A 21,415-nucleotide genomic window follows, 5' to 3' on the forward strand; every position below is an offset into this window, starting at 1 on the left:
ATTTCTCATTGGCAAGTGATTACCAAATTTTTGGGTTAAAGATAGTGTTACAATCAGAGCTAACAGTGTTTCAGAAAATTCTGACCAACATTCAAAAACATTGAAATATTTATTTACACATTCCATCATTGCTAGCAATAGGGAAGACGTAGAAACAAGCTGTTTTCAAACCTGGATAAATGGACTTCACAAATATGTGTCATACACAGGGAGTAAAACGTAATTAGGTAATTAAGAAAAGAACAAAGAGCTTCTTCTTCTTTGGGAAAACACCAAATGGCGGATGACGCGCGTGCAGTGGGAGGGCCCGAAGGACCCGGGCCCAGGATTAGGAGGCCACGGTGGCTTCCGCGGAGGATTCAGTAGCGGCTTTAGGGGCCACGGTTGTGGTCGAGGCCGTGCACTTGGTGGAGGCCGCGGGGCTCGTGGAGGTAAAGCTGAAGACAAGGAGTGGATCCCCGTCACCAAGCTGGGTCGCCTGGTTAAGGACATGAAGGTCAAGTCCTTGGAGGAGATCTACCTGTTCTCCCTGCCCATTAAGGAGTCTGAGATTACTGACTTTTTCCTGGGTGCATCTCTAAAGGATGAGGTTCTGAAAACCATGCCAGTGCAGAAGCAGACTGGCCAGCGGACCAGGTTCAGGGCTTTTGTCGCTATTGGGGACTACAATGGCCACGTTGGTCTTGGTGTTAAGTGCTCCAAGGATGTAGCCACTGCCATCCGAGGGGCCATCATCCTGGCCAAGCTTTCAATCATCCCAGTGTGGAGAGGCTACTGGGGGAACAAGATTGGCAAGCCCCACACTGTGCCATGCAAGGTGACAGGCCGCTGTGGCTCTGTGCTGGTGTGTCTCATCCCTGCCCCCAGAGGCACTGGCATTGTCTCTGCTCCTGTGCCCAAGAAGCTACTGATGATGGTCAGTATAGATGACTGTTACACTTCAGCCAGGGGCTGCTCTGCCACTCTGGGCAACTTTGCCAAGGCCACCTTTAATGCTATCTCCAAGACCTACAACTACCTGACCCCTGACCTCTGGAAAGAGACTGTGTTCACCAAGTCTCCTTATCAGGAATTCACTGACCATCTTGTGAAAACCCACACCAGAGTCTCTGTTCAGAGGACCCAGCTCCAGCTGTGGCTACCACATAAGGGTTTTTATACAAGAAAAATAAATGAATTAAGTCTGATAAAAAAAAAGAAAAGAAAAGAACAAAGAAACAATACTGCATTCGACAATAAACTCACTGTTGTTTAAAAAGTGGGAACTATCCAAAGTGAGTCATTCTCACAACAGAACAAATATTACTTAACCCACATGTGTGACAAATGCTAAAATTACAAACATTTATAAATATATTTAGGATAGTAGGTTTCAGATTCTGGGGTTGGGGAAAAGGCAACTTGAGCTTCAATGTATATGAGTTTTAGATATACAGGTTGTTAAGTAGTAAAGATTTGAAAAACAATGTGGCTCTTTTTCTTCAAATTCTGTATACTAACAACACGAAGAACAGCATCTCATGTTGTGTGTTCCTACAATCAAAAAGAAAGGGGCAAATGAAACATCACCAGGAAACCAGTTTTAAGACCTAGGAAGTACATTCTGCATTCATATATGGTGTCTTCTGTATTCACTACAGACTGACCATCTCTGAGTCTGTCTTGGATTGTATACCTCAGCCTATTGATTGGTGCTTGGTTTCAATCTTCATTCATATACATACAAATGTGTAAAATAAAACCATCCATGTGTACATGGAAGCAAAATTCAAACCGTTATGCTCATTTTCCAGTAAACACACCTTTAATTAAGTAATTTAGGTGAATAAATTTACACTAAGTTCTTTGTTTCTATAGAATGCTAGCTTATCCTATTCATTTGGACAAGTTTTATCTAAGTCTGACCAAATGGAGTAGGTTTTATTATGCTGTTAGATTTTTTGAGATTGTTTGGGCTCTGTATTGTTTTATAAACCAATCTGATGAATTATATTATTAATAAATCCTGATTACACATTGAGTAATTTTTGGATTTAATGACAACGAATATATAGTGGCAATAGAACCCAGAATTTGAGCTTCTGGAGAGATTAGTCAATGGTTAATAGGACCTGTTGATTTTGAAGCAGGCATGAATTTGGCTTTCAACACCCCAGATAGTGACTTATATCCAGCAGTGACTTCAGTTCCAGGGACTCCACCATCATTTGATCTTTGCAGTCATCAGGCACATACATGGTACTCATGTTTATATAACCTACAAAACAAGTATACAGATAAAATTAAATGAAGCTAACGTTCTTTAAGAAAAGAAATTTCCTTTTTTTCACTCTCTGTCTGCATTCGATAAGCCTGGTAACTTCTGGTAATTTTAAGTGTCAACAGAATGAATGCATAACTTGTTATTTAATTGAACATGATCATTTAATACTTCAAGATCTTCTGTGAATTATAGTCTCCATTCAATGGTAATGATTGTCAAAGTAAAAATAGATTGAAGATATTGATCATCTCAAATAGGCAGAAATTCAAGGTAATTCCTAATGTCCCTTAGTAACCTGCAGATATTTCTCTTTTTAATGTTATGACCTTGGTGCTAGACAGTTGGCTTAGTATTGAATAAATTTACTGTCACTGAAGAAGACAAGGGTGTTATTCTCTGCATTAACACGACAGTTACGTCCATCAGTAAGCCTAGTTATATGTAATCAAATGTCTTATTCTTGCTTCTTTTGGTACCTGGGGTATATTTGAGGTACAGACCTATATGTTAACAAATCTTTCATCCACACAAAATAAAATATTTTTTAAGGTTTTTACTTTAGGTACTGAAAATGTCTTGATTCCAGTAGGTCGATAGTTTATAATACCTAGTAGTCCATGGAGACCTTGTTTGTAACAAATTCTGTTGTACCCTGGCAATACATTTTCTTATTTTCCAGACAAAACTTACTCTATATATCATACTGTATGTTGTAGAGCTATTTCATCAAATAGAAACACTTCTGTCTAGAAGGAATGGGAAAGTCATAAAACTTAGAAAGTTACAAAACACGTTATAATGAAGAAACTCAAGGAAGTTGTGAAAGTCAAAAGACTTCTTCCTAAGTTAGCAGAGAAATATTGCTAGGAGAGAGGAGAGCATGACTGGTGTTGTTCTCTGCAACTTTAGTGGAAACCACAATAGTTACAGGTTTTATAAATTCTCAGTCATATCTGTGTGGTTCTTCATGCTAATGGGCACTTTTATTGAGCATTCACATTCCCACATGTGATGGTTTGTATGTGCTTGACCCAGGGAGTGGCACAATTTCGAGGTGTAGTCTGGTGGGAGTAGGTGTGTCACTGTGGGTGTTGGCTTTAAGACCCTCATCCTAGCTGCCTAGAAGTCAGTCTTCCACTAGCAGTCTTCAGATGAGGATGTAGAACTCTCAACTACTCTTGTACCATGCCTGCCTGGATGCTGCCATGCTCCCACCTTGATGATACTGGACTGAACTTCTGAACCTGTAAGCCAGCCCCAATTAAATGTTGTCATTATAAGAGTTCCCTTGGTCATGATATCTTTTCACAGCAGTAAAACCCTGACTAAGTCAGAAGTTGTTTCTCAATCCTCTCCTTAGCTATTTTTTGTTTGTTTGTTTGACAGCAGTGCAAGTACATTCCTAAACTTTTAAGGAGCAAAAATAGAGGTGTGATGGTCTCCATCAGACTCAGAAGGAGTCAGTGAACACGATCAACAGCTACGAACAAACATGAAAGAAAAGTGCTAATTTCATCATTCCTATTACAGTTGTATATCCCTACATGTTCATCACAATGTCAATCACAGCAAAACTGAGTTACAGTTGTTCATATACTTTAAAATATTGATGAACGTAATCGTTTGTTGGTAACAATTATTTGCAGTAACATGACTCCTTTTATGTTTCTACCACACATCTAAGATCCATAATTTAGATAATATATTATACCTTTGTTAGAAATGATCAAAACACTGACTTTCTTACTATTCTAACTTTCTTTTAAAATTTGAATTTGTTGTCTAAAACATTTTTAACAAAATATGCTTTACTGTCTTTTTTGAAGAAAAAAATTGGAAGGAGGCATTTTAATGAAATTTTCAATAGTTCCTTACACTATATTATCATACTATTTTTTAGTCCTTACTTGACATACATGTCATATATAAATCAATATATATGTTGTTGTAATGTATTGACATTGTTTATAGTAATGGAAAGTTAACTTCATCAACTTTAATTTAAACAAATATTTTGACATATTACTACATATAAATGATATTAAATGTTACTGTTAGTAATTTTCTAAGATAATATCCTAGATTTATCAGTATGGCAATATTTAATATAATAAATTTATAAAGAGTAACTTTTCTACATGTTTAGAGATTTATAGCATAATATTTTATTAAGCAATCTTGATCTAAACTTTGAATTGTATAGTTATCAGCTCAATAACTTTCAATTGTTAAAAGGAAAATAGGCCAAATTAATAAAATATGTAGATTTTGAATTTCAATTGATTGGTTTATTTTGATAAATATTTCTATATTATAATAGGTTTAAATAGTACTGCTCAAATATTTGTATGAAGATTATCCAGTGTTGAAGACTTGTCCATGGAAAATCAAATTAAAGCTTCGTCAGTATGGTTAAACTTTAAAACATAAACATTTATATAATTTTTAAAATTTTTCTATACTTACTTCTAAACATAATATTTTAAAAGGCATAGGCATAGACATGATATTTGATTAACTTCTTACCTAAATATAATTGTTACATTTTAGTATAAATATTAACCACATTTTCTCTTTCTAACATTCAAAATCCATTATTTTGCCAAAACATAGCTATGTGCGAAAGTTCACAAGAATTATTTATGCTTTCGAGGAAAATATTTTGATTTGCATTGACTTTCAATTACTTTCATCAGTACTTAACTCATGATATCTTCTTCAAAATGATAGTATTTCTAAATAGCACTATCAAGTAGAATCTCATCCTCATTGAGGGGATAATACATTTTAATGCTAAAGTACTATCATATTGAAGTCTAAGAAAATATACATGTTCTCAGTAGACTGAAAATCCTTGTAAGTATAGACTTTCAGTTATGTAATTTTCAGTTAGAACTTTAAGAAATATAAATTTTTATAACATTACTTATTAAATTAATATTAATGGTTTGGAATTTTTCAGAAAATTTACTAATATGAAATAAAACAGTTGCTTTCAGAATATCAATGTTTATGAAGGCCTTACTTAGATAAAAGTTTGATTTGTTTTATCAAAGACTTTTAATGGATATGGCATAAATTGTTTATAGAATAGATATACCCTGATATTAGAAATATTGATGACCTAATAATTATGAAAATGAGATCTTTATGTAAAAATCTTTTACAAGTATATTATTATTATTATTTGAAAAAATATGTTATATATCTATGTACTAATAAATGACAACTGGTTTCAATTTTCTTTCTGGAATATCAATATTCTAAAATATATCATCACGTTCAAATTTGATATGAAAAACCAGGTAATAAGGGCAAGCAAGGTATCTCAGTGGATAAAGGAAAGCCTGACAACCAGAATCCAATCACCAGGACCCACAAAGTGAGGGCATTGAACTGAGACCTATGAGTTGTTCTTTTACATGTTCTTACACGTGCACTGTGGTACACATATACATATGCAGAAAATATACGGTAAATAAATAAATATATACTAAATGGTAAAGTACATAAATCAAATAGCCAATTAAGCTGATCATTTTTATTTTCAAAATTTCAGCTTTCTTTGAAACAAAGAGAACGTAATATGACAAAATGAAATTGACTACAAGTCTCCTGGGTCAAGTCATCTAATTGGAAGAGGATTTATCTGCCAGAAAGTCATTTGACTTATTTTCTTTTACTTATAAAGCTTTTTAATGGTCAGAATAAGATCAATGGATCTAGAAAAAGGTGTCAGTATGAATATTACACTAAATTACTTTTTGCAGCCAATACCCAGAACATCCTGTGGGTGGTAGGATCAAAATTCATAGACCTGCCGTTAATGGTTTTGCACTCATGCCCCACTAATGAAAATTGACAAAAAGACAAATAGTATACAAAAGAGGCATAAAGGTTTAAAATCGAAATTGAACAAATTAGCAGAGAAAGTTAATAATCTGGAAACTGCAATCAATGGCCCAGAGGAGCTGACAGCAAACATCGACTGTGCCATTACGTGAACCTCAAAGGAAATGATACACTCTAAAAATTCTGCACTAGGTGGTAGAAAGGCAAGGTAAAGTTTTGAGATTTTAACTAGAAACCAGTGATAACTACACATGCTCCATAAACAACTTTCACTCTGGGGAACCGACTAAATCAACCAGCTCAAGGAAAAAGTGATCATTTTAAAGTCTGTTAGCTCAACACAGGAGGAAGTAAGCTGATTCCTCAGGAAAGAACACAATGGGGAACCTGCGCTGATTTATTATAAGCCTAGCTTTCAGTAACCAGCTGTTTTTAAGTCAACAGTGGTAAAAAATAACCTGAAAGGCAGACATAATTGTCTTTCTAGATATTATACTATAGTAATCTCCATGGCAGGAAAGTTTTACACAACATTAAAAGTACCTGAAGATACTGAGAAAGCATTTGACAAAATTCAACACCCCTTCATGATAAAAGTCCTGGAAAGAATAGGAATTCAAGGCCCATACCTAAACATAGTAAAAGCCATATACAGCAAACCAGTTGCTAACATTAAACTAAATGGAGAGAAACTTGAAGCAATCCCACTGAAATCAGGGACTAGACAAGGCTGCCCACTCTCTCCCTACTTATTCAATATAGTTCTTGAAGTTGTAGCCAGAGCAATCAGACAACAAAAGGAGGTCAAGGGGATACAGATCGGAAAAGAAGAAGTCAAAATATCACTATTTGCAGATGATATGATAGTTTATTTAAGTGATCCCAAAAGTTCCACCAGAGAACTACTAAAGCTGATAAACAACTTCAGCAAATTGGCTGGGTATAAAATTAACTCAAATAAATCAGTAGCCTTCCTCTACACAAAAGAGAAACAAGCCGAGAAAGAAATTAGGGAAACAACACCCTTCATAATAGACCCAAATAATATAAAGTACCTTGGTGTGACTTTAACGTAGGAAGTAAAATATGTACAATAAGAACTTCAAGACTCTGAAGAAAGAAATTGAAGAAGTCCTCAGAAGATGGAAATATCTCCCATGCTCATGGATTGGCAGGGTTAATATAGTAAAAATGGCCATTTTACCAAAAGCGATCTACAGATTCAATGCAATCCCCATCAAAATACCAATCCAATTCTTCAAAGAGTTAGACAGAACAATTTGCAAATTCATCTGGAATAACAAAAACCCCAGGATAGCTAAAACTATCCTCAACAATAAAAGGACTTCAGGGAGAATCACTATCCCTGAACTCAAGCAGTATTACAGAGCAATAGTGATAAAAACTGCATGGTATTGGTACAGAGACAGACAGATAGACCAATGGAACAGAATTGAAGACCCAGAAATGAACCCACACACCTATGGGCACTTGATTTTTGACAAAGGAGCCAAAACCATCAAATGGAAAAAAGACAGCATTTTCAGCAAATGGTGCTGGTTCAACTGGAAGTCAACATGTAGAAGAATGCAGATCGATCCATACTTATCACCCTGTACAAAGTTTAAGTCCAAGTGGATCAAGGACCTCCACATCAAACCAGATACACTCAAACTAATAGAAGAAAAACTAGGGAAGAATCTGGAACACATGGGCACTGGAAAAAATTTCCTGAACAAAACACCAATGGCTTACGCTCTAAGATCAAGAATCGACAAATGGGATCTCATGAAACTGCAAAGCTTCTCTAAGGCAAAGGACACTGTGGTTAGGACAAAACGGCAACCAACAGATTGGGAAAAGATCTTTACCAATCCTACAACAGACAGAGGCCTTATATCCAAAATATACAAAGAACTCAAGAAGTTAGACCGCAGGGAGACAAATAACCCTATTGAAAAATGGGGTTCAGAGCTAAACAAAGAATTCACAGCTGAGGAATGCCAAATGGCTGAGAAACACCTAAAGAAATGTTCAACATCTTTAGCCATAAGGGAAATGCAAATCAAAACAACCCTGAGATTTCACCTCACACCAGTGAGAATGGCTAAGATAAAAAACTCAGGTGACAGCAGATGCTGGCGAGGATGCGGAGAAAGAGGAACACTCCTCCATTGTTGGTGGGATTGCAGACTGGTAAAACCATTCTGGAAATCAGTCTGGAGGTTCCTCAGAAAATTGGACATTGAACTGCCTGAGGATCCAGCTATACCTCTCTTGGGCATATACCCAAAAGATGCCTCAACATATAAAAGAGACACGTGCTCCACTATGTTCATCGCAGCCTTATTTATAATAGCCAGAAACTGGAAAGAACCCAGATGCCCTTCAACAGAGGAATGGATACAGAAAATGTGGTACATCTACACAATGGAATATTACTCAGCTATCAAAAACAACGACTTTATGAAATTTGTAGGCAAATGGTTGGAACTGGAAAATATCATCCTGAGTGAGCTAACCCAATCACAGAAAGACATACATGGTATGCACTCATTGATAAGTGGCTATTAGCCCAAATGCTTGAATTACCCTAGATTCCCTAGAACAAACGAAACTCAAGACGGATGATCAAAATGTGAATGCTTCACTCCTTCTTTAAATGAGGAAAAAGAATACCCTTGGCAGGGAAGGGAGAGGCAAAGATTAAAACAGAGACTGAAGGAACACCCATTCAGAGCCTGCCCCACATGTGGCCCATACATATACAGCCACCCAATTAGACAAGATGGATGAAGCAAAGAAGTGCAGACCGACAGGAGCCGGATGTAGATCGCTCCTGAGAGACACAGCCAGAATACAGCAAATACAGAGGCGAATGCCAGCAGCAAACCACTGAACTGAGAATAGGTCCCCCGTTGAAGGAATCAGAGAAAGAACTGGAAGAGCTTGAAGGGGCTCGAGACCCCAAAAGTACAACAATGTCAAGCAACCAGAGCTTCCAGGGACTAAGCCACTACCTAAAGACTATACATGGACTGACCCTGAACTCTGACCTCATAGGTAGCAATGAATATCCTAGTAAGAGCACCAGTGGAAGGGGAAGCCCTGGGTCCTGCTAAGACTGAACCCCCAGTGAACTAGACTATGGGGGGAGGGCGGCAATGGGGGGAGGGTTGGGAGGGGAACACCCATAAGGAAGGGGAGGGGGAGGGGGATGTTTGCCCGGAAACCGGGAAAGGGAATAACACTCGAAATGTATATAAGAAATACTCAAGTTAATAAAAAAAAAGAAAGAAAATATAAATTCTAACGTTATTGAAAGACAAAAAAAAATACCTGAAGATCTACCAACTATACATGCAAAAATACTTACCTAAACTGGAAAGTACAATTTTTGGATGATTTTCTCTCAGTAGCTCAGTCTGTCCTCTATTTCTGATCATCTGAAATCAGCTTCCAGAGTGTTTGGGGTTGAGGCCTTTGCTACCATACATTTCTTGTTTGAAGTACTGCATACTTATCTATATTTCTGGAGTATGGTAATAAGCACACTGCAACTGAACTATATCAGCAACCCCTTTTTTAAAATTGACTATTTCAAGATAAATTATATCCTATCATTAGACTTGATTTTTGATTCCAGAATTACACAATGTCCAAATATTCCCCAATTTTCACTGACACAACTTGGAGATGTTTGAATAATGTTTTATTTATTTAGCACCCTTGTAAGGCTTGAGTTCCTGGTGATCTAGTACATTCTACAAACCTCCATTGAACGTACACTAATATTTCCATGTTATGTCACATGCACAAAAGCACACAAAATAAAAAGTAAAAATGGTTTTACAAATTTATATTTACTCATTTAAGGAGCTAACAAATGTCATTATGTGAAACAAAAACAAAATCAATTGCTCTTTCCTTTCCCAGCTAAACATTTAAAATATGATGTTATCAAATTAAGATTAATTATTTCAATGAAACAAACACTTGGAAATTAAATTTAAAAACCTCTAGGTTAACATATCTTGATTCTTCTTGTGTAAAATAGAAAATGAAAAATCTAGAAAATGAAAAATCTACACTAATGTGACTTTTCTAAAGTCTATAAATTAGAACATATGAAATTGTTCAGGTATAATATTTGAAAGTGATCTTAACTGAAAGGGGTTGCTACCGCATAAAAACAACAATGCCAACCGACCAGAGCTTCCAGGGACTAAACCACTACCCAAAGACTATACATGGACTGACTCATGCCTCCAACTGCATATGTAGCAGAGGATGGCTTTGTTGGGCACCAGTGGAAAAAGAAGCCCTCGGCCCTGACAAGGTTGGACCCCCAGTGCAGGGGAATGTTGCGGGGGAGAAATTAAGGGGGAGTAGATGGGGGAACACCCTTATTGGGGAGGGGGAGGGGATGTGGGGGCTTATGGACAGGAAACCAGGAAAGGAAATAACATTTGAAATGAAAATAAAAAATATATCCAATAAAAATAAAACAAAAAGAAGACAAAAAATCAAAGTGATCTTAATTTGCAGTATGTTCTCAAGCAAATAAAAACAATTTTTATAAATCATTAAATAATTAATTTAATACTTGATGTGGAAAGAGGAACAAAAAAATGTTAAGAAAAGAGCTGAAGAACAAGAATGAAGATCATGAAGAGCTAAAAATATCTGGGTGCCTACAAAGGTAGGTATTGACTTATACATTGATAATCTTTCAAATCAAACATAATATAACTGGGGATGCAGCATGGTAACAAACCTCTGATTAAGTATGCACAAGTTGAGTGGCTCTTTCCTGTCACAAAATGAACGAATACATACACAAGAATTAAAATACACATGTAGAAAACATTAATGTTTCAAATAGAGCAAAGAAGATATGAAATCTAATAATTATGAAATGTCTATAAAAGAATGTAGTATAAAATATAAGCAAAGAAAACGAACATATTCAATATAAAGACAAAGATTTTGAACACTAAACTAAAGAAGAAACAGTGCAAATAACCGTCATAACATCACACTTAGTATTATCTTTCTTGGGAATATGCCTATTCAAAGAGCTTGGGAATTTCTCAACTTTGCTATTATGAGTACCAAGTGTTATAATCATTTTGGAAGATTTTCAGTGTTATATGGAAATAATTATGGACTTAACATCAAGTGCAATGATTATATTTAAGATAATTTTGCAAATATATTTTCCATAAAATCTGCATAAAATTTAGTTATAAAACTTCATAACCACTAAAAACAGAAAATGTGATGACTTCCAGTAAATAGGTTTATAAAGGGATTTTATGCATAAATGTAAAGGTATGACAGAACAGAAAATTAAGTCATAGAAAACATAGATGATTTTAAAATACAGATTTCAAAGAAGTCAGTTTAGGATGTCTATACCATGTATGCTCATTTTATTTGACATTCTAAACTATCAAATATCTCTAGTTTCCAAGGACAAGTATATTTCCAAGGAAAGTGTATTGAATATGTCAGAAAACTAAACTGAGGTTCATTAGAGTGTAGAACAATTTTCAAGTCATAACATGGATGTAGAACATTATGTTCTTGTCAAAATCCATAGAACATTATAGCAAAATGTGTGAACTTATTGAATGCAAATTAGAAATAAATTACAGAAAGAGCTAGGAGAATCCAAAAATTGAAATAAGACATGACAAAACAAACTGAATTTATTGAAAATGTGTGAAACAGGACTACTGAAATGAGTTGGGCAAATGTTCCTTTGGATATTAGTGGAGTCTTGGAAAAGAATGCCAATTTAAAAAAGCATTTCCCAAAAGATATGAAATATAGTTTTGAATCAAGTTAAAGATATTAATAAACTCATTGGATGATGAAAAGAGTAGTTTTCCATCGCCAGAATCACTTATCAATGGTAGATATTTTGTTCACATGCAGGAAGATGAAAATATAGGTATGATAATACAGTGGTAGAAGAAAGTATTAGATATCAAAATAATACCCTTGAAGATAGCCCTAAATGTTGGGGTTTATGGAAAAATAGACTATGAATGCTCTGGTAATGTGGATGTAGTCAGGGGAATTTGTTTCCCTACATCTTATAAGCAATGCCTTTGCCATTTTATTACATAAAAAGAATGATCTAATTTAAGTCTAGATCCCTACACAGACAACAAATCTCACTTTATTTCCAGTTCTCCATATCTGTGACTTTTTTTCATCTGATCATGCTGAATGATAGTTTTGATTGTTCTTTGATTCAGTTTGCAAGAACTTTATGGAGTATTTTTTGCATCAATAGTCATAAGCAAGATTGGTCAGAAGTTCTCTTTTTTGGTAGGGTCCTTGTGTGGTTTAGGTATCAGAGTAATTGTGGATTCATAGAATGAACTAGGTAGTATTCCTTCTGTTTCTATTTTATGAAATTGTTTGAGGAATAATGGTATCAGGCCTTCTACGAAGGTCTGATAGAATTCTGCACTAAATCCGTCTGGCCCTGTTTTGTTGCTATTTTGTTTTGTTTTGTTTTGCAGGTTTTTAATGGCTTCTACTTCTTTATGGGATATGGGCCTGTTTAGAAAACGTACCTGCTCTTGATTTAATCTTGGTATGTGGTATCCATCTAGAAAACCATCCATTTCATCTAGATTTTCCAGTTTTGTTGAGTATAGGCTTTTGTAATAGCATTTGGTGATTTACTCTGTTTCTGTTGTTATGTCTCCCTTTTCATTTCTGATATTCTTAATTTAGATACTGCCTCTGGGCCCTTTAGTTAGTTTGGGTAGGGGTTTATCTATCTTGTTGATTCTCTCAAAGAACCAGCATTTTTAGTTTTGCTGATTAGTTGATTTCAGCCGAGTTTGACTATTTCCTGCCATCTACTCGTCTTTGGTGAGTTTGCTATTTTTTGTTCTAGAGCTCTCAGGTGTGCTGTTAAGTTTCTAGTGTAAGATCTCTCCAGTTTCTTTACAAGTGCACTTAGTGCCATGAATTTTCCACTTAACACTGCTTTCATTGTGTTCCATAAATTTTGTATAATGTGTCAACATTTTTTCATTAAATTCCGGGAAGCCTTTTATTTCTTTCTTTATTTCATCCCTGATGAAATTATCATTACGTAGAATTATTCTGTTTCCATATGTGTATCAGTTTTCTGTTGCTTTTGCTGTTATTGAAGACCAGCTTTAAGTCATGGTGGTCTGATAGGATGCATCGGATTATCTCACATTTTTTGTATCAGTTGAGGGTTGTTTTGTGACCAATGAAATGGTCAATTTTGCAGAAGGTACAATAAGTTGGTGAAGAGAAGGTGTATTCTTTTGTTTTAGGGTAAAATGTTCTGTAGATAACTGTTAAATCCCCTTGGTTCATACCCTCTATTAGTTCTGTGTTTCTGTTTAGTTTGTTTCAATGACCTGTCCATTGGTGAGAGTTGGGCATTCAAGTCTCCCATTACTATTGTGTGGGGATCAATGTGTGATTTGAACTTTATTAAAGTTTCTTTTCTAAATATGGATGCCCTTACACTTGGGGCATAAGAACTTAAAGACTCTCAAGAAAAAGATCAAAAAAGATCTCAGAATGTGAAAGATCTCCCATGCTCATGGGAGAATTAACATTGTAAAAATGGCTATCCTACCAAAGGCAATCTACAGATTCAATGCAATCACCATCAAAACCCTAACATAATTCTTCAAAGACATGGAAAGAGCAATTCTCTAATTCATTTGGAAAGATAACAAAGCCCAGAACAGTGAAAAAATTCTTAACAATAAAAGAATGGCTGGGATATCACCATCCCTTACCTCAAACTATACTACAGTGGAATATTGATAAAAACTGCATGATATTGGTACAGAGCCAAATAGGTTGATCAATGAAATAAAATTGACAACCTAGAAAGAAGACCACACGTTTATCCTCACTTGATTTTTGACAAAGAAGCCACAAATATACAATGAAAAAAAATAAAGCATCTTCAGTAAATGGTACTGGTCTAACTGGATGTCTGTATGTAGAAAAATGAAAATAGGCCCACATTTGTCACCATGCACAAAGCTCAACTCCATGTGAATCAAGGACCTCAGCATAAAACCAGACACACTCTATCTAATAGAAGAGAAAGTGGGAAAGAAACTTGAAATCATTGGCACAGGGAGATATTTCCTAATCAGAGCTGCAATGGCCCATGCTCTAAGGTCAAGAATTGATAAATGGGACCTCATGAAACTGGAAAGCTTCTATAAGGCAAAGGACATAGTCAATAAGACAAATCACAACATACAGATTGGGGGAAAAATCTTCACTAGCCCCACATCTGATAAAAGGAAAATGTCCAAAATATACAATGAATGCAAGAAGCTAAGCACCAAAAACACAAACAACCAAATCACAAAGTGGGGTAAAGAACTAAACTGAGAATTCACAACAGATGAATCTTGAATGTCTGAGCAACACCTAAAGAAATGTTCAAAGTACTCAGTGATCACAGAAATGCAAATCAAAACGACCCTGAGATTCTAACTACACAAGTCAGAATAGCAAAGATCAAAACCTCATGTGACAACACATGTTGACAAGGATGTGGAGAAAAAGGAACACTGCTCGATTGCTGGTGGGATTGCAAACTGGTGCAACCACTCTGGAAATCTATTTGGAGGTTCTTAAAAAAAATTGGAAATAGACCTCCTAGTGACCCAGCAATATCACTCTTGCAAATATACTCAACAGATGCCCCACCATGCCATAGGGGCACGTGTTTCATTATGTTCATAGCAGCCTTATTTGAGTTAGCCAGAACCGGGAAACAACCCAAATGTCCATTGACAGAAGAACGGAAACAGCAAATGTAGTTCATGTGGTTCGGTATTGCACAATGATTCCATTACGCAGCTATTAAGATTGAGGATATCCTGAGCTTTGCAGGCAAGTGGATGGAACTAGAAAATATCATCCTGAGTGAGGTAACTCAGACCCAAAAGGACATACACTGTATGTTCTCACTAATAAGTGGATATTAGCTCTTCAAAAAAAGCACAGAACAAAAGTACAGACTACCCAATATACAGTCCACAGAACTCAAAAAGGTCAACAAGCTTAAGGGCCGAACCGAGGTTGCCTCAGTTCCCCTCTGGAGGGAGAAAAAGCAACCGCAAAGAATGGTGGTGGGAGGAGAGGGGAACATGATCTGGTATGGGGTGGGGGAAAAGGACTGAAGCAGTGAGAGCGAACAGAAAGAATGGAAAGAGCAAACCTCAGGAAGAAGGAGGTTGGGAGGACCCTCCAGGATGTACTAGAGACCTGGGAAGTGAGAGGACCCTCAGGCCTCAAAGCGGGGGACCTTACATGAAAAGCCCTACAATGGGGAGAGGGAACTTGTTGAGCCCACCTCTAGAAGAAAGACAGGGCATCAAGTGAGGGATGGGGTTGTTATCTGACAGTCAAAATTCTTCCTATCTGGAAGATATGCAAGGATGAAAATGGAGTAGAGCCTGAGGAAAAGAAGGTCCAGCGGCAGGATCAAAGTGGGAACCACTTTAATGGGAGGCCCCAAGACCTAACACCATTATTGATGCTATGGGGCACTCACAAAAAACAACCTATCATGACTGCCCTCCAAAAGACCCAACAAACAATTGAAAGAGTCATATGCAGATATATGTACCCAACCCATGTTCCCTCTGGTTGACCCCTCTGGTTGACCCCTCTGGTTGAATTAGGGAAAAGCTGGAGGAAGCTGAGGAGGAGGGCAACCCTGTAGGAGGACCAGCAGTCTCAATTAACCTGGACACCGAGATCTCTCAGACCCTGGATCACCAAGTTGGCAGCGTACACCAGCTGAGATGAGGTCTCCAACACATATGCAGAAGAGGACTGCTTAGTATGGATTCAGTCAGAGAAGATACACCTAGTCCTGAAGAGATTGGAGGCCCCAGGGAGTTTAGAGGTCTGGTGGGTAGGGCTGTGGAACACCCTCCTGGAGACCAGGGGTTGGGGGTGTGGCGAGGTGGAGGTATTAGAAGTGGAAGAGTGGGAGGGTGGACCAGGAGGTGAATAAAATCTGGAGTGTAAAAAAATATATATAAAAATAATAAAAAGTAAAACATATATTTTACAAAAAAGTAGGATAAGTTAACAATAATCAAATCTGTCATGGATAACCTTAATTAAGTGATTAAATTTAACATGATCAGAGTTGAATATCTCAAAATCATGCCTGAACTTCATCCTAAGTAATGAGAAGAGTAGGCTCCGTTGTCACATTTCTGGCAAAAGAACATCATAAATCCGATAGAATATTAAATGTGCCTGAATCAAATGTATTCACTAGAATAATTGGTCTGGAACTTTCATCCATGTCAATCATGGACATAAATATTACAAGGTTGTTATAATGTAGTAAAAGAGCTGGCAGCTGAATAAAATATGTGATTCTTAACTATTCTTATGAGTCTAAAATAAATGACCCAAGTAGTATCAGCTTGCTCACTTTCTGAAGATAGCATAGTGGTAGTAATCTGTGAGATTCTGAACTTCAGTCCATGGTGAGCACTGGGAAAAACGTACAAACAGATTACTCCACTCGATTTACATTTCTAATATTATGATTATTTTATTATTCCTTTCTAATATTAAGTATAAGTATTACAATAAGTATAGTAATACTTATTGTATAAAGCTAGGATAATTAAGTTTTCATACTGACATATTTGCTATGTATTATCCACACTAAATGTATGTTTAATTCGGCAATTTCTTACCACTGTTTGTCGTGTCCCACAAGCTTTCATTGTTCAATATCATGCATTTTACTTTATAATAATTTGGATAAATCTTAAGCTTTCTCTTTCACTGAACAAGGCTATTAGTTTTAAAAGAATTATTTTCAATTAATTTAGACGAAGCTACATTTGAAGCTCGTAATTTGAAAAGGAGGAGTAGTAAGTTAGTTGTACCCTATAATATACAGAATATAATTCTGAGTTATGGTGCTAAATTTACAGTGTCATCTTTCAAAAGTGCTATCTTTTCTACAAGTTACACAATTTTTACTTAATATAAATATTAAAATTCTTAATAGCTGTAGTGATATGAGATATTTTGATACTTAAAGACAGAAAAGTATTCTGCGTAAATTCATTTCTAATGTTATTAACAGGGGTGTACTGTTTTCCATGGGTTAAAACTTTCTTATATTTTATTCTAACCTTTTAAATCTTATAGAAGTGATAGTTAAAAGATGTGCAATTATATTGTTATCTATGTATCATCAAAAGTATTATATGACTAATTATTATAAATTTTCATGGATATACATGGATAGGTGAAGACAACACAGGGTTATTCTTTCAAATACCTTCTCACTAATTTTTCATAGACAATAGTCATCAATCCACACATAGAACAAGTTACCACTTGAACATCATGCTTGCATCAAATAATTATTTAATCTAGACATAGCTTATTAGTTACATGGATGGGAGAAATTTCTGTTAACTTCTGATTTCAACAGAGCCTAAAGACACACTATACTAGCTACTATACCTGCTGCCAACATCTTATTATTAAGATGAATAACACATATTTCTGATGTGAAGAAATATATACTTTTACAACAAGGCATTGTTGGTGGTGATGTTAATTAAACCAACTAAACACTTTGATTACGAAGATTTTCAGTGGGCACAAGACAAGACAACTGCAGTGACACAATTTAATCACCAAAATATTTAAAAGTCATGTTGATTTTAGTGGCTGTCTAAAATGCTCAACAGAGGTAAGCTTATTTTAAGAGTGCTGTAAAACCCCGCAATAAAATAACAGATAACACAGGAAGGCTAAATGACAGGGATATGTATAAATGGCCCATTTTATTTTCAGGACCATAGGCAACACAGGTGTCAAAATGAGAGCTTAGCTTCCCCAATCCCACAGTTTAGTTATTTGCTAGGAGTTCTGAAGACCCCATGCAATTTCCTACCACTAAATCTTTATTGGTTTTGGCTTTGAGGTTCATGAAGCATCCTGGGCATGGTGATATCTACTTCTTTTCTTCTGTTGTCCTTTTTGTCCTTTCTTATGGCGATGCATGTGATATATGACAAACCTAAAGCCTTTATGAGTAGCAGCTACACATTGCAAATAGGCTGCACCTTGATCCTTCCATTTAGTATGCAACCCGGCAGTTTGTCACTGCCGTCCTCTGTAAGGTTTTAGAAAGTAACTTAATCAGCTGTACACTTCTGTAACCCTACCTTCTGCTACTTTATCCATTCCACTCTCTGTCACATGCACAACAAAGTTCTTCTCCTCAATTCCCTTTCTGTATTTGTTACCTAGATGACATATATTTCTTCCAGATTTGTATATGAACATTTGTGAGTTAACTCCCACAAAACTTCACTGGTTTTGGCTGCTAATGCTTAATTTAACTTACATTTATTGTTGTAAAGCGCTCTTCTACTGTACAGTCTACTGGGTACCCATTATCATGTAATTTATCATTCAGCTCACTGTGAAAATATTTTTGCAGTGAAGTCTGGACAATGGATTATAGAAGAAAAAAAGCCTTGAATTTTTTTTTATGATTTCCACACTGTAAGTGTTCTTATAAAAGTTTTTATTTAACATAACAACGTGAATGATTCTAAAATTACATATAAATAATATTTGCAACATTTAATAATTTGTTAAAGAAAAATATATTTTGCCAAGCTAACCCACTGTTGAATATCTGTGTGGTTGGCTTTGCTTTTCTCCAAAGGCCTATTAAAGAAACAGGTATTCAATAGTAATTTCAAAATATTGGTGAATAAGTTAAAGACATACCTTTCTTAATTTACACTTTTTATTTAAATCATGCCTCCATTCAAATAGCTGGCTGATTTCTATATTAAATGATTTACATGATTATAATTACAGTGTTGGTTTTAATCATATTTGGGCAATTGTCATGTTTCATCTAATTTCAAAGATTCTCTTCACTTAGGTTAAATTTATTCTTTTTTTTTCTTTTTTTCAGATCTGGGGACCGAACCCAGGGCCTTGCTAGGGCCTTGCTCTTGCTAGGCAAGCGCTCTACCACTGAGCTAAATCCCCAACCCCAATTTATTCTTTTAAATGAGCAAAATATTGAGAACAATCCTAGGTATTTAATTTTTTGGAGATTCACATATGTTGTGGTTTCATAAAGAATTGCCATATATGAGTTATAAATCCATTTCTTAAATCATCTTTTATTTCCTTCAAGATTATATAAGAAATCTATTTAAGTATGTATATTGCATGCTATTTTGAAATGCCTAAAAATTATCATATTTATGATATATTATATATATATTTATATAAAATCAGAAACAAAACAAAGCTTTTACAACTTCTAAACATAAATTGTGTTTCTAGGCAGAGGATGAAAATATATATATGTATATATATATATATGTACATATATATATATACACTCATGGAGATGAATGGAAGGATTTGAGCAAATGCTTTATTTCAAAAGGTAATTTCCTTAAAATATCCTGACTAAGGAATAAAAAGACTCTTAGGTGTATGAGTTATCTTGAACACCCTGTGCTTGTTATATTGTATATATGAAAATACAATTGAATACAGTTGTATTTTTTCTTGCTTTCCCATTTCATCTTCTTAATGTCCGTAGTGTTTATTCAATTCATACAACATATGCTTAAAATTTAATAATATTTTCAATAACTGAGAAGTGTAAATCCCTGGCTATAATAATCATCTCACCTCTTTGTCATATGTGTCTGCACAAGTTTCAAATTATAGTTGGAAATCACTCATGATGATTGTTTCCAGTTCGATGCATTTGCCTGCAAATTTCATATCATTTTTTCAAAAGCTAAGTAATACTCCATCGTGTAAATGGGCCAAACTTTCTTGTCTCTTCATTCATTCTTCCACTGAGGAAAATACAGGTTGTTTTGGTTACTGTCTGTTATGAATATAGCCACAATGAACATGTTTGAGAACAGTATCCTTTTGGTAGGATGGAGAATCCTTGGGGTAGATGCCCAAAACTAGCACAATTGGGTTTTGACGTCAATTGATTCCCAAATCTGTGAAGAGCCATCGTATTGATTTCTACAGTAGCTGTACAAGTTTGTACTCCCACCAACAATGAGGGAGCGTTTCCTTTGCTCCACATTCTTGCTGCCATGAACTGTCCCTTGTGTTTTATTTATCTTAACCATCTGATGAGTGTAAAATTGGAATAGGAAAGTAAATTTTGATCCCCTGCCCCGATGACTAAGGATGTTATGCGCTTCTTTAAGTGTTTCTCAGCCATTTGTGATTTGTTGGTTGAAAATTCTCTGTGGAGATTTGTATCCCATTTTAAAATTATCTCACTTTGAAGGAGGAATAAAATAGTTAAACTGCCAGGTGAAGGGAGCGAATTGGGTGGAGGAGGGGATAGGGAAGGGAATGGGACATCAGAATCTCTTTTGGGGAGAGACAGGAGAGATGGCCATATGGCAATGAGAATGAATGCAGATCTGCAACGGAGTGGGTAGGGAGTTGGGCCGCATTGCCATGGCATGACAGAGACCTAGAATAAGGGAAGCCCCAAAGAAAAGGTATTACCTTTGTTTGTTTGTTTTGTTTGTTTTTTGCTTTCTTTTCCTTTTCCTTCTCCTTTTTCTTCTCCTCCTGCTTCTCCTCCTTCTCTCCTCTTCCTTTTCCTCCTTCTTTTTCATAAAGAAGCCAAAGATAAAATACACAGTGGGAAAAATAATCAGCATCTTCCGCAAATGGTTCTGGTCAAGCAAGATGTCTGAGGAACAGAGCATAACCGTACAGTGAGAGGCTACACCCAGCAGCTGACTGAAATAGATGCAGAGACCACAGCCAAACATTCAATGTAGGTTGAGTAGTCAAGACTTGTGAAAGATTTGCAAGAAGGAATGAGGGGTCCAGCGAGAATAGGGACTCCACAGAAGACCAACAGAGTCAGCTAAAGTGGACCCTTGCAGGTTCCTAAGGCTGAACCACCAACCAAAGGAGCATAGGCTGGACCTAGTTTCACCCATCCCCATCCCTGTCTCCACATATGTAACAGATGAGTAACTTGGTCTACATGGGGGTTCCTTATCAACTGAAGAAGGGCTCTGTTGCCAGCCCTGGAATCCTAGTCAAACTGGGCTGCATTATCTGGCTTCAGTGGGAGAGAATTGTGGGGTCAGCAGTGAGTTGCTGTACCTGGAGGGGAGGGTGGGAGGTGGTAACCTTGGAAAAAAAGGTGAGAGACCTGGGGAGAAGGGCTGT

General features: G+C 36.1%; 1 long non-coding RNA gene and 1 pseudogene across 1 annotated transcript; one reads left to right on the plus strand and one right to left on the minus strand.

Annotated features, from left to right (window-relative positions):
* The first annotated feature begins 276 nt into the window (after window positions 1-276).
* Window positions 277-1,149, plus strand: Rps2-ps38 (ribosomal protein S2, pseudogene 38; annotated as a pseudogene).
* An 18,820-nt stretch (window positions 1,150-19,969) lies between these two features.
* LOC134480981 (uncharacterized) lies at window positions 19,970-21,415 on the minus strand. Its single transcript, XR_010056093.1, has 2 exons — window positions 20,735-21,415; window positions 19,970-20,052 (listed from the first exon to the last, which is right to left on the minus strand). It is a non-coding gene; the product is annotated as an uncharacterized LOC134480981 (long non-coding RNA).

Source organism: Rattus norvegicus, chromosome 11 (genome assembly GCF_036323735.1).
Source record: "Rattus norvegicus strain BN/NHsdMcwi chromosome 11, GRCr8, whole genome shotgun sequence".
NCBI lineage: Eukaryota > Metazoa > Chordata > Mammalia > Rodentia > Muridae > Rattus > Rattus norvegicus.